Raw genomic sequence first — 9942 nt, 5'->3', positions numbered from 1 at the left:
TGTCGCGGGGCAGCTAAGCCAATGAGCCACAACCACTCAGCCTGGTCACCTAGAGCCCATGCTCAGCAACAAGAGAAGCCACCACAACGGGAAGCCCGGGTGTACCCAGACAGCAGACCCCGCCTGCCACAGCTAGAGAAAGCCCTTGCCCCGCAATGGAGACCCAGCACAGCCACAGAAAAGGTTAATAAAGAAAAGTAGAATGGTGGTTATCAGGGGCTAAAGGGAGGATGCAAACAGAGGCCTCATTTAATAGTTACAGAGTTTCAGTTTAGGAAGGTGAAAAAGTAATGGTTGATGGTAATGGTTGCACAAGATAATGTAAATGTATTTAACACTCCTGAACCACACCCTCCAAATGGTTAAAATGGTAAATTTTAGTTATGCCTCTTCTACCATAATGAAATAGAAAGGTAAAGAGAAAGGGCAAGAAACAAGAAAGTTAAGAATGTCTCATGCCTGGAATCGCCGTAAAGAAGTATATAAGATTAAGTAGGTGTAAGCAAAAAGAATGCTCAGCAAGGACTAAATGTGACCCTGGAGTTTGGACATTGAGATTGGAGTTTTAATTCCGGATAATATGAATTACAGTTAGAGGTAACATAATGGGTGCTTTCCACATGACACCCATTAGGCTAAGTGTTTTATATGCATTACCTCGTGGATCTTCTCAACAGCCCATTTTGTGGTTACCAAAGGATTATGTTGTATAAAAACTTGAAATAGGGCGGTCTTAATACATTACTGAAATCGCAGTCTGTTTACAAAGTCTCATACAATACAACAACACCAATTAAAGATAGTATGTTAATAAACCTAATTTTGGGACTTCCCTGGGTGTTCAGTGGTTAAGACTCTCACTTCCACTGTAACGGTCATGGGTTCAATGCTTGGTCAGGGAACTTAGATCCCCCATGCCGTGCAGCACAACCAAAAATAAAAGAAATTTAAAATAAAAAAAGCACATAATTTATGAACTTGAGGGTGGAGTGCATTTACATTGTACTTATACTATTGCTAAATGGAGGTGCCTATAGGGCAGTGAGGTTGCCCCTGCTCTGCGCCTTGTTAGCCAGCCTCTCCTTTCTCCTCGATATTAACCCAAATGAGAGAAAGGACGGGGCGTTTTCCGAGATACAGACAGCATTATCTTATTCTATTGTCCTCACTTCTATGCTCTGTCTCATCCCACGTGGAGACTTTCTATCTCCCCAGGGTGAAAATGGGGAGGAGAGTTCTTACATCATTCTGCCTCCTTCACGCATCCATGTTTCTGACTTTGCATTCTCAAAATCCAGTTTTGATGTTTAAAAGATTTTATTTCAATGTCTGGTCTCTTGCACAGACTCAGACTTCTCTTTTAAAATTAAACACTTTAACACTGCCTCCCCCCAACTTTTTTGCATGTTAGATACAAACCCTTTGCACTGAGGGGAGAAATTTTGCTTTATATTCACTGATACCTAAATGTAAGAAGAGAGAGAGCAAAGGGGAAGTTTAGAGAGGAAAAAAGTTCCCCATTTAAGAATATCATTTCGACACTTGGGCTGCGTGGTATTAACATGATCTGAGAACCAGGTTCCATGGAGCTAAGATTTCCATGAGCCTTCCAACACAGGGGCTTCCATGCTTATCTAGAAGCTAGCTCTAGAAATGACAGAGAAAATGGGCATCCTGAACAAAAATACCCTAGAAAGAGATTCGTCTTTTTTAAAAAATTTCTTTTTATTGAAGTATAGTTGAATTACAATGTTGTGTTAATTACTGCTGTACAGCAAAATGTCTCAGTTATACATACATACATCTGTATATATTCTTGTGGTCATTTTCCATTATGGTTTATCACATGATATTGAAGATACTTGCCTGTGCTACACAGTAGGACCCTGTTGTTAATCCAGTCTACATATTCCAGTTTGCATCCGCTAATCCCAAACGCCCAGTCCAACTTTCTCCCATCCTCCTCCTCCCTTGGCAACCACCGGTCCATCCTCTATGTTCCTGATCCTGCTTCTGTTTCATAGATAGGTCCATTTCTGTCATAGTTTAGATTCCACACATAAGTGATATCATATGGTATTTGTCTTTCTCTTTCTGACTTACTTCACTTAGCAAGACAATCTCTTGATGTAAGATTTATGTATTTGTTTGGAACAGATGTTGGATTAGGGTGACCAAGAACTTGGTGGCTGGGTGGAACCATCCAGGTCTCTCTGTGAAAGGCAGGCAATGAATCAAAGACTAAGCTGGGAGAATTCATAAGGGTCAGTGATCTTCGAAGGAAAATTCCTCCATAAAGTCCACCCCAGCTGGGAGGGCAGGAAGGCGTGGAAGGAGCTCTGTGATGAAGTGGGACAAGGAGCACGTCTCAGTCAAGGTCAAGATGGGGACTGGAGTCTGAACCTTGCCTTTTCTGTTCAGTCACCTGAAACAGCAAACAGCATGAGACTGATGGGTCCTGTGCTCCTGCTGTTGTAGGGAAAATAGAAATGAAGACTTTCCTCTCCTGAGAACAAGTAAGAGGAACAGTGAACAGATGAGAGAAGAAGCATAAACGGGCCTGGAAGAGTTAATCTCTCCTAGCTTTTCTTTCACTGTTACTAATCTGTAGCCTGTATCTCACAGAACCAACCTGACACTATGTAAATTATATCCGGTACCTACTGCACCTTAACCCTAAGCAAATTACATCCTGCACCTGGTACTTAGCTTCCCAGCACTCCCTTTGTAGACCACCCTTTGTAGCATTTTGCGTTGCAGAGAGAGGGCTGCAATATTATAAATCAGAGACAAACTGATCCAATTATCCAGCTTCCTGAAGCCAGTTCTGACTGTTTTGAAACAATAAAGAAGAAGAATGCAGGACTCTTACTCCTTTGTTCCTGATCACAGACCTTGGACTGAGAGCACCAGCTGTATTAGTTCAATCCCTCAGTCGTGTCCGACTCTTTGAGACCCCATGAATTGCAGCACACCAGGCCTCCCTGTCCATCACCAACTCCAGGAGTCCACTCAAACCCATGTCCATCGAGTCGGTGATGCCATCCAACCATCTCATCCTCTGTCGTCCCTTTCTCCTCCTGCCTTGAATCTTTCCCGGCATCAGGGTCTTTTCAAATGAGTCAGCTCTTCGCATCAGGTGGCCAAAGTATTGGAGTTTCAGCTTCAACATCAGTCCTTCCAATGAACACCCAGGACTTATCTCCTTTAGGATGGACTGGTTGGATCTCCTTTCAGTCCAAGGGACTCTCAAGAGTCTTCTCCAACACCACAGTTCACAAGCATCAATTCTTCGGCGCTCAGCTTTCTTCACCGTCCAACTCTCACATCCATACATGACCACTGGAAAAACCATAGCCTTGACTAGACAGACCTTTGTGGACAAACTAATGTCTCTGCTTTTTAATATGCTATCTAGGTTGGTCATAACCTTCCTTCCAAGGAGTAAGCGTCTTTTAATTTCATGGCTGCAATCGCCATCAGCAGTGATTTTGGAGCCCCCAAAAATAAAGTCTGACATTGTTTCCACTGTTTCCCCATCTATTTCCCATGAAGTGATGGGATCAGATGCCATGATCTTAGTTTTCTGAATGTTGAGCTTTAAGCCAACTTTTTCACTCTCCTCTTTCACCTTCATCAAGAGGCTCTTTAGTTCTTCTTCACTTTCTGCCATAAGGGTGGTGTCATCTGCATATCTGAGGTTATTGATATTTCTCCCAGCAATCTTGATTCCAGCTTGTGCTTCCTCCAGCCCAGTGTTTCTCATGATGTACTCTGCATATAAGTTAAATAAGCAGGATGACAATATACAGCCTTGACATACTCCTTTTCCTATTTGGAACCAGTCTGTTGTTCCATGTGTAGTTCTAACTGTTGCTTCCTGACCTGCATACAGGTTTCTCAAGAGACAGGTCAGATGGTCTGGTATTCCCATCTGTTTCAGAATTTTCCACAGTTTATTGTGATCCACACAGTCAAAGGCTTTGGCATAGTCAATAAAGCAGAAATAGATGTTTTTCTGGAACTCTCTTGCTTTTTCGATGATCCAGTAGATGTTGGCAATTTGATCTCTGGTTCCTCTGCTTTTTCTAAAACCAGCTTGAACATCTGGCAGTTCACAGTTCACATACTGCTGAAGCCTGGCTTGGAGAATTTTGAGCATTACTTTACTAGCATGTGAGATGAGTGCAATTGTGCGGTAGTTTGAGCATTCTTTGGCATTCCCTTTTTTTGGGATTGGAATGAAAACTGACTTTTCCAGTTCTGTGGCCACTGCTGAGTTTTCCAGATTTGCTGGCATATTGAGTGCAGCACTTTCACAGCATCATCTTTGAGGATTTGAAATAGCTCAACTGGAATTCCCTCACCTCCACTAGCTTTGTTCGTAGTGAGCCCCTCCAATTCCCATCGCGTGGGGCACTAGCCTGCTATGTTCTGCTGTGTTCTTCCTTTAGCTGACTAAAGCCATCTTTGTATTCCTCCAGACTCTGTCTCCGTATTTTTTATTCAGCATTGGTGGGCAGAGAAAAACAAGATTTTGGTGGTAACTCTGTCCCAACGTCAACCCATCTCCAATTTGCCCACAGTTGTTTAAACACATGTATGTGTCCTGGATGCCAATTTTGCACCCTTCCCCTCCCTGCCTGCAGTGCCATCTTTCCAGATCTGATCCTTACCTTCCCATCTTTCAGGCCATGACTCACATGGCCCTTCGATGTCTGGAGGCAGCACCTGAGCACCGGACTTGGAGGATGAGGACAGTGCCCACCACGATGCCCACGAGGCCCATGGCCAGCCCCAGGGCACAGACCACAGTCTCTGTCAGCTCTGATGTAGGGGTTGGAATCTCAGCACCAGTGGCTCAGGACCCTGCTCTGAAGGGCTCTGAGAACAAAAAGACTTACAGGGTCAAAGTGACACTGAGCAGGGAGCTGTGATTCTCCTTTGCACAAAAGCCTTTCTGTGTCTCCCGGTTTCTTGGTTGCAGGAAACAGGCTTCATTCAGCCTCCGTGACCTCTCTGAGTTCCAAGGGGCAAGCTCAAACATGTTATTCAGGGAAGGGAGGGGATGTGGAGACCAGGAAGGAGCAGTTAAGAAACAATAGTGCAGCCTTGGGGCAGGTCCTGTTTCCCCCTCAGGGAATACACACAACACTGTCTTTGAGCTGTTTGGCAGATGTTGAAATCCCCAACCAGTGGAGAAATTAACTACATGCTGCCCAGGACACACTGACCCCAGACTGGCTGTCAACAGAAGGTTAATGAGGCAGACTCCCACTTGGCTCACCACCAGCCAATCAGAAGAATGTTCAGGAGCTGATCACACCCTCTTGGATCACGCCATTGCTATAAAACTCCTCACTGCTCCCTCCAGGGGGGGACACACAGTTTTGAGAGCAGTAATCCACTGTGGCCCCCTTTGCCTGGCAAAGAAACAAAGCTGTTCTTTCTACTTCACTCAGAACCCTGTCTCCAAGATTTGATTCAGTTTCAGAGGACAGAGGTTGGATTCAAAAGGACACTGTATGCAGATGGACTAGATGTGGAGAAGGGCATGTGTTGCGGAATGCACAAAACTCCTGAACTTTGGGAGAAGAGTAAAGACAGTTATTAGAAACCCCTGCAATTGTGGGAAATGGAGTCATGGCCCTGGGGGTTCAGGGCTATAAGACAGGCATAAGATCCAGACAGAATTGGAGGGTATACAATGATGCGATTTAGGCGTACCCCAGTGCTTGACGAGGGGCTCTTCCAGGCCCCAGTGCTCCACTCGGCAGGCATAGAAGTCTTCAGTGGAGGGAAGAAAGGTGAGGTAACTGAACTTGAGGAAGGAGTGGTCACTCTTGGGGTAGAAGGTGGTCTCAGCGATACCTTCTGCAACAAACTGTCCATTGTAAAACCAAGTGATGTTGATCACAGGAGGAAAGATGTTGTCCACTTGACAGATGAGGGTATTGGGAATCCCCAGGACCACAGGAGACTTGGGAAACACAGCCACTTCAGGGATTTCTACAAGGCAGACCAAAGATGGACTGGAATGTCTGACAACCATGACTTAGGCTCCTTAATCAGTTTGGGGGAGCCCCCCCCACCCCATGCACAATCTCCCCAGCTGTTTTGTGTTATTTCCTATGTCCTTTCAGACTCACTTTACAATCAGCCACAACTTCCCTTCATTTTTACCTGTCGCTTAGATTATATATTGATTATTATTATTATTATTATTTTACTGGCAGGACCATCCAACACTTCGACCTTGGCATTTCCATCTTCTGAATGAGGAAGATTAGTGCTATCTATGGTGACTTCGGAACTGGTGCTGGCGTCTTTATCTACAGATGCTGAACTGTCCTCTGAACGGTGCTGTGAATTCTCTTCTGAACTGTCCTCTTCTTCAGGATCACTGTACAGCTCAGAACACGCTCTTCTCGCGGGGAATCCACAGGGCAGAGTGGGTCGGTGTGTGTGAGCTAGGAGACAGATGGGCCCCAGGCTGAGCAGCTGCAACTGGTCTCCTGCTGATGCTTCAAGTCACAATACCAGCAGGAGCACTGGGCCCTGATTAGGTGAAAGACAAAGTGACCACAACTTCCTCGTTCTTGTGGTCAAGGGGATTTCCCAGCCTGATGCATGTGCAGAAGAGGTCTTCTGTCTAGGGAGGGACAAAGGAGGAAGGAGACACCATCCCAGAAGATGTCCTGCCAACCCTCCCAGAAACCTTTGCGCCAGAATCCATCTTGGCTGAGAAATGCATGCCCATCAGGAAGAACCCTGAGTCAGGTGAAAAATGGGCACAAGTGCGCTGACTGGCCAGAAACAACCCAGAAAACTGCCCCAATAAGCAACCTAAATCATCCCTATTGTGTGCAACTCAATCCATTTGGAGTGATTCACCATTTACGTTTAATAGTAAAAGATTGGTTAGTGATAACAAAGCACTGTAAAAACTTCAGGAGGAAAGGAGAATGTTTTATGGACCATTTGTTTTGTGTGTGGCAGTTTTCAGTTACTAGTTTTTAAAATCAGTACTTTCTAACAGAAATGGCTTGATAAAAAATCTATCACAGGATTTTGAGACCCATTAAAAAAAGTTTAATTAAAAAAAAACACCAAATTCCAAACTCTGAGTTCTCTCGTGTGCTCTTCCACACGTACTTTGTTTTTAATAAACGCTGTCTTGATTTCACAAGCTTGGTCTCTTTGCTGAATTCTTTCCTCAAAGGAGACAAGGGCTGAGGTACTACTTGGCTACTTAGGCCAAGAGCTTGGGAATATTCTCTTTTAGAACTACAAGGAGTGGTTCTTGGAACTTAGGGGAGGGATATGTCAGATTAAATCTGTAGCTGAGGACTGGGTATCTGCCAGGAAATGAAATAGAAAGGTGGAACAATTTTGAGTGTGGAGGGAAGAGTAGCTACTGGGGGAAGAAAAAGAGACCAGGAACACGAGGTGGATACCGTTAAGAGAGGCCACACTTACCGTTGGTGGCAGGTGTAAAGTTGGAATTTTTTATCAAGATGTCCAAATTTCTTTTTGACATAACAGTGTTTCTCAGGGCACTCTGAATTTCAAACTTGGTAATACTGCTAAACTCAGGCAGCCGCCAGACAGTTTCCTTTTTTCCCAGGTCCACGTAGAAGAGCTCATCTCCATCAAAGTCAAATGTAAACTGGCCAAAGGAGCCGTATGTCTGGTAGACATTTGTGCCATAAGTGCCCATGTGGTCAGCTGGTGAGTGACCTTTCCAAAGCAGGAAGGTAAGAAGAGGGAGGCAGGATACAGGGGAGAGGAGAGAATTTTATTAAACAAAAACACATGAGAAATGGTCTACGTAGGAGTGTAGGTTCGTATTTGGCCTGATCCAATACCAGTTCCTATTTCTGTCTTTTCTATGTTAGGGTTAGGGAGGGTTACGTACATGTCATGAGGTGTTGAAATGCTGTCTTATTCACTCTGTAACCCCAGTAACTTGAGGGGTTCGTGGCACATAGTAAGATTTCCGTTAAATAAGTTAATAATGAATGCTTATGTGTGCTCAGTCTCTTCAGTCATGTCCGATTGTTTGCGACCCTCTGGACTATAGCTCACCAGGCTCCTCTGTCCATGGGATTCTCCAGGCAAGAATACTGGAGTGGGTTGCCATGCTCTCCTCCAGGGGAACTTCCTGACCCAGGGATCAAACCTGTGTCTCCTGCATTGCAAGTGGATTCTTTACCACTGAGCCACTGGGGAAGCCCTGGATAATGATTACATAATTTTAATTCTTAAGTTTATTTCTAATCACCTAATCTCTTACTTCTCATAGCACTTGTCTCGTTCTTAACACACTATGGAATTTATTTACTTATGAAATGTGTTTTTTTAAAAAGTTATCTGTCTGATTGTAAGAACACAAGTTTCCTATGGATAGGAATCTTGATTTGTTGTTGTTGTTTTTTGTCTGTGTCACATAGCATGAGGGATCTCAGTTCCCTGACCAGGGATTGAACCCATGTCCCCCAGCAGTAGAAGTGTGGAGTCCTGATCCCTGGACCACCAGGGAATTCCCAGAAATCTTGTTTTGTGCCAAGCACCCAGAGGAGTGCTTGATACCTCACTAAATATTTGTTGACCTAATGAATCACAATTAGGAAATGTTTTGAAGATTCCATTGTATCCTCTTCTCTTTTTCTTGATTTTTTTCCCCCTTCGGGTTTCGATAACTGTTGTCAATGCCCATGACACAGTAGGACAAAGTTTTGGACAGGAGACTGAAATTTAGTGGAATAAGCCACCTTCAAGGAGGTGTTGTGAATACAGAATGGAGGAGCCAAGGGGGCTGATTAACCAAAATTAATCTGCTTTTTTCTTCTTTTTAGAGCTTTACTGGGCTGGAGGTGACAGGACTGGTAGTTTGGGTTGACAAGCTGAGACTAACCTGTTTTAAGCTCCTAGGTTTTCCACCAACATTACCCAAATTTATGAAACAATCAAACATGAAGTTACCCTTATAATAATCATGCTATACTTTGACATTATATTGCTATTTAGTCCATGGGATCACAAAGAGTTGGACAGAACTGAGTGACTTTCACACACATACACACAGCTCTTTGTTATGTAGAATACACATCTGAAAATAGAGTTGCCATGTGATCGAGCAATCCCACTCCTGGGCATATGTCCAGAAAGAACTGTAATCCCAAAAGATAAATGCACCTTTATTTCATAGCAGCATGATTTATAAGAGCCAAGACATAGAAACAACCTAAATGTCCATTAATAGATGAATGGATAAAGAAGATATATATAGTTGTTTAGTTGCTAAGTCGTGTTCGACTTTTTGTGACCCCATGGACTGTAGCCCGCCAGGCTCCTCTGCCCATGGAATTCTTTAGGCAAGAATACTGGAGTCGGTAGCCACTCCCTTCTCCAGGGGATCTTCCCAACCTAGGGATCGAACCTGAGTCTCCTGTATTGCACGCAGATTCTTTACCACCTGAGCCACCGTACTCCAATATAAAATAAAAATTTAAAAAATTCTCCTTCTCAATTGTAAGTCCATACCCCTCAACTGCACACTCACCCACGATGTCTTCACCTCCACAGAGGCTCATCATGGCGGCCAGAGCGAGAACCCTCAGAATCAGGGCTTTCTTCATCCTCCTCCTCCTCCAAGGGTATCCTCAGGAGTGGCTGTTCCGAGTGGTGCCTCGCCAAGAAGGTGGTCTAAAGAGAACTGCTGGAGGGAACCATGTAGGCACAGCCCACGCCTCACCCTGCTCTATCGTGTCTCAGCCCGTCAGAGAAATTCCCTGAGCTGACACCTCAGTTGCCAGCTGAAGCATTTTTAGGAAGAGACCTGTCAGAAGCCTGGAAAACTCCCTTGTTTTGAATTATCTAAGGGCACAGATTCAGAAGGGAGCAGAAGGATGTCACACGTATCAGGAATCATCAAAGAGT

General features: G+C 44.3%; 1 pseudogene; it reads right to left on the bottom strand.

The window, feature by feature from the left end:
* Positions 1-2421: 2421 nt before the first annotated feature.
* On the bottom strand, positions 2422-9641 carry LOC145516651 (SLA class II histocompatibility antigen, DQ haplotype D alpha chain-like; annotated as a pseudogene).
* Positions 9642-9942: the final 301 nt, after the last annotated feature.

The sequence above is a fragment of the Giraffa tippelskirchi genome, chromosome 8, assembly GCF_054371585.1.
Source record: "Giraffa tippelskirchi isolate mGirTip1 chromosome 8, T2T-mGirTip1v1.2.pri, whole genome shotgun sequence".
Taxonomy (NCBI): domain Eukaryota; kingdom Metazoa; phylum Chordata; class Mammalia; order Artiodactyla; family Giraffidae; genus Giraffa; species Giraffa tippelskirchi.
Note: the sequence above shows the minus strand (reverse complement) of the source record. Positions and strands in the feature narration are given on the sequence as shown.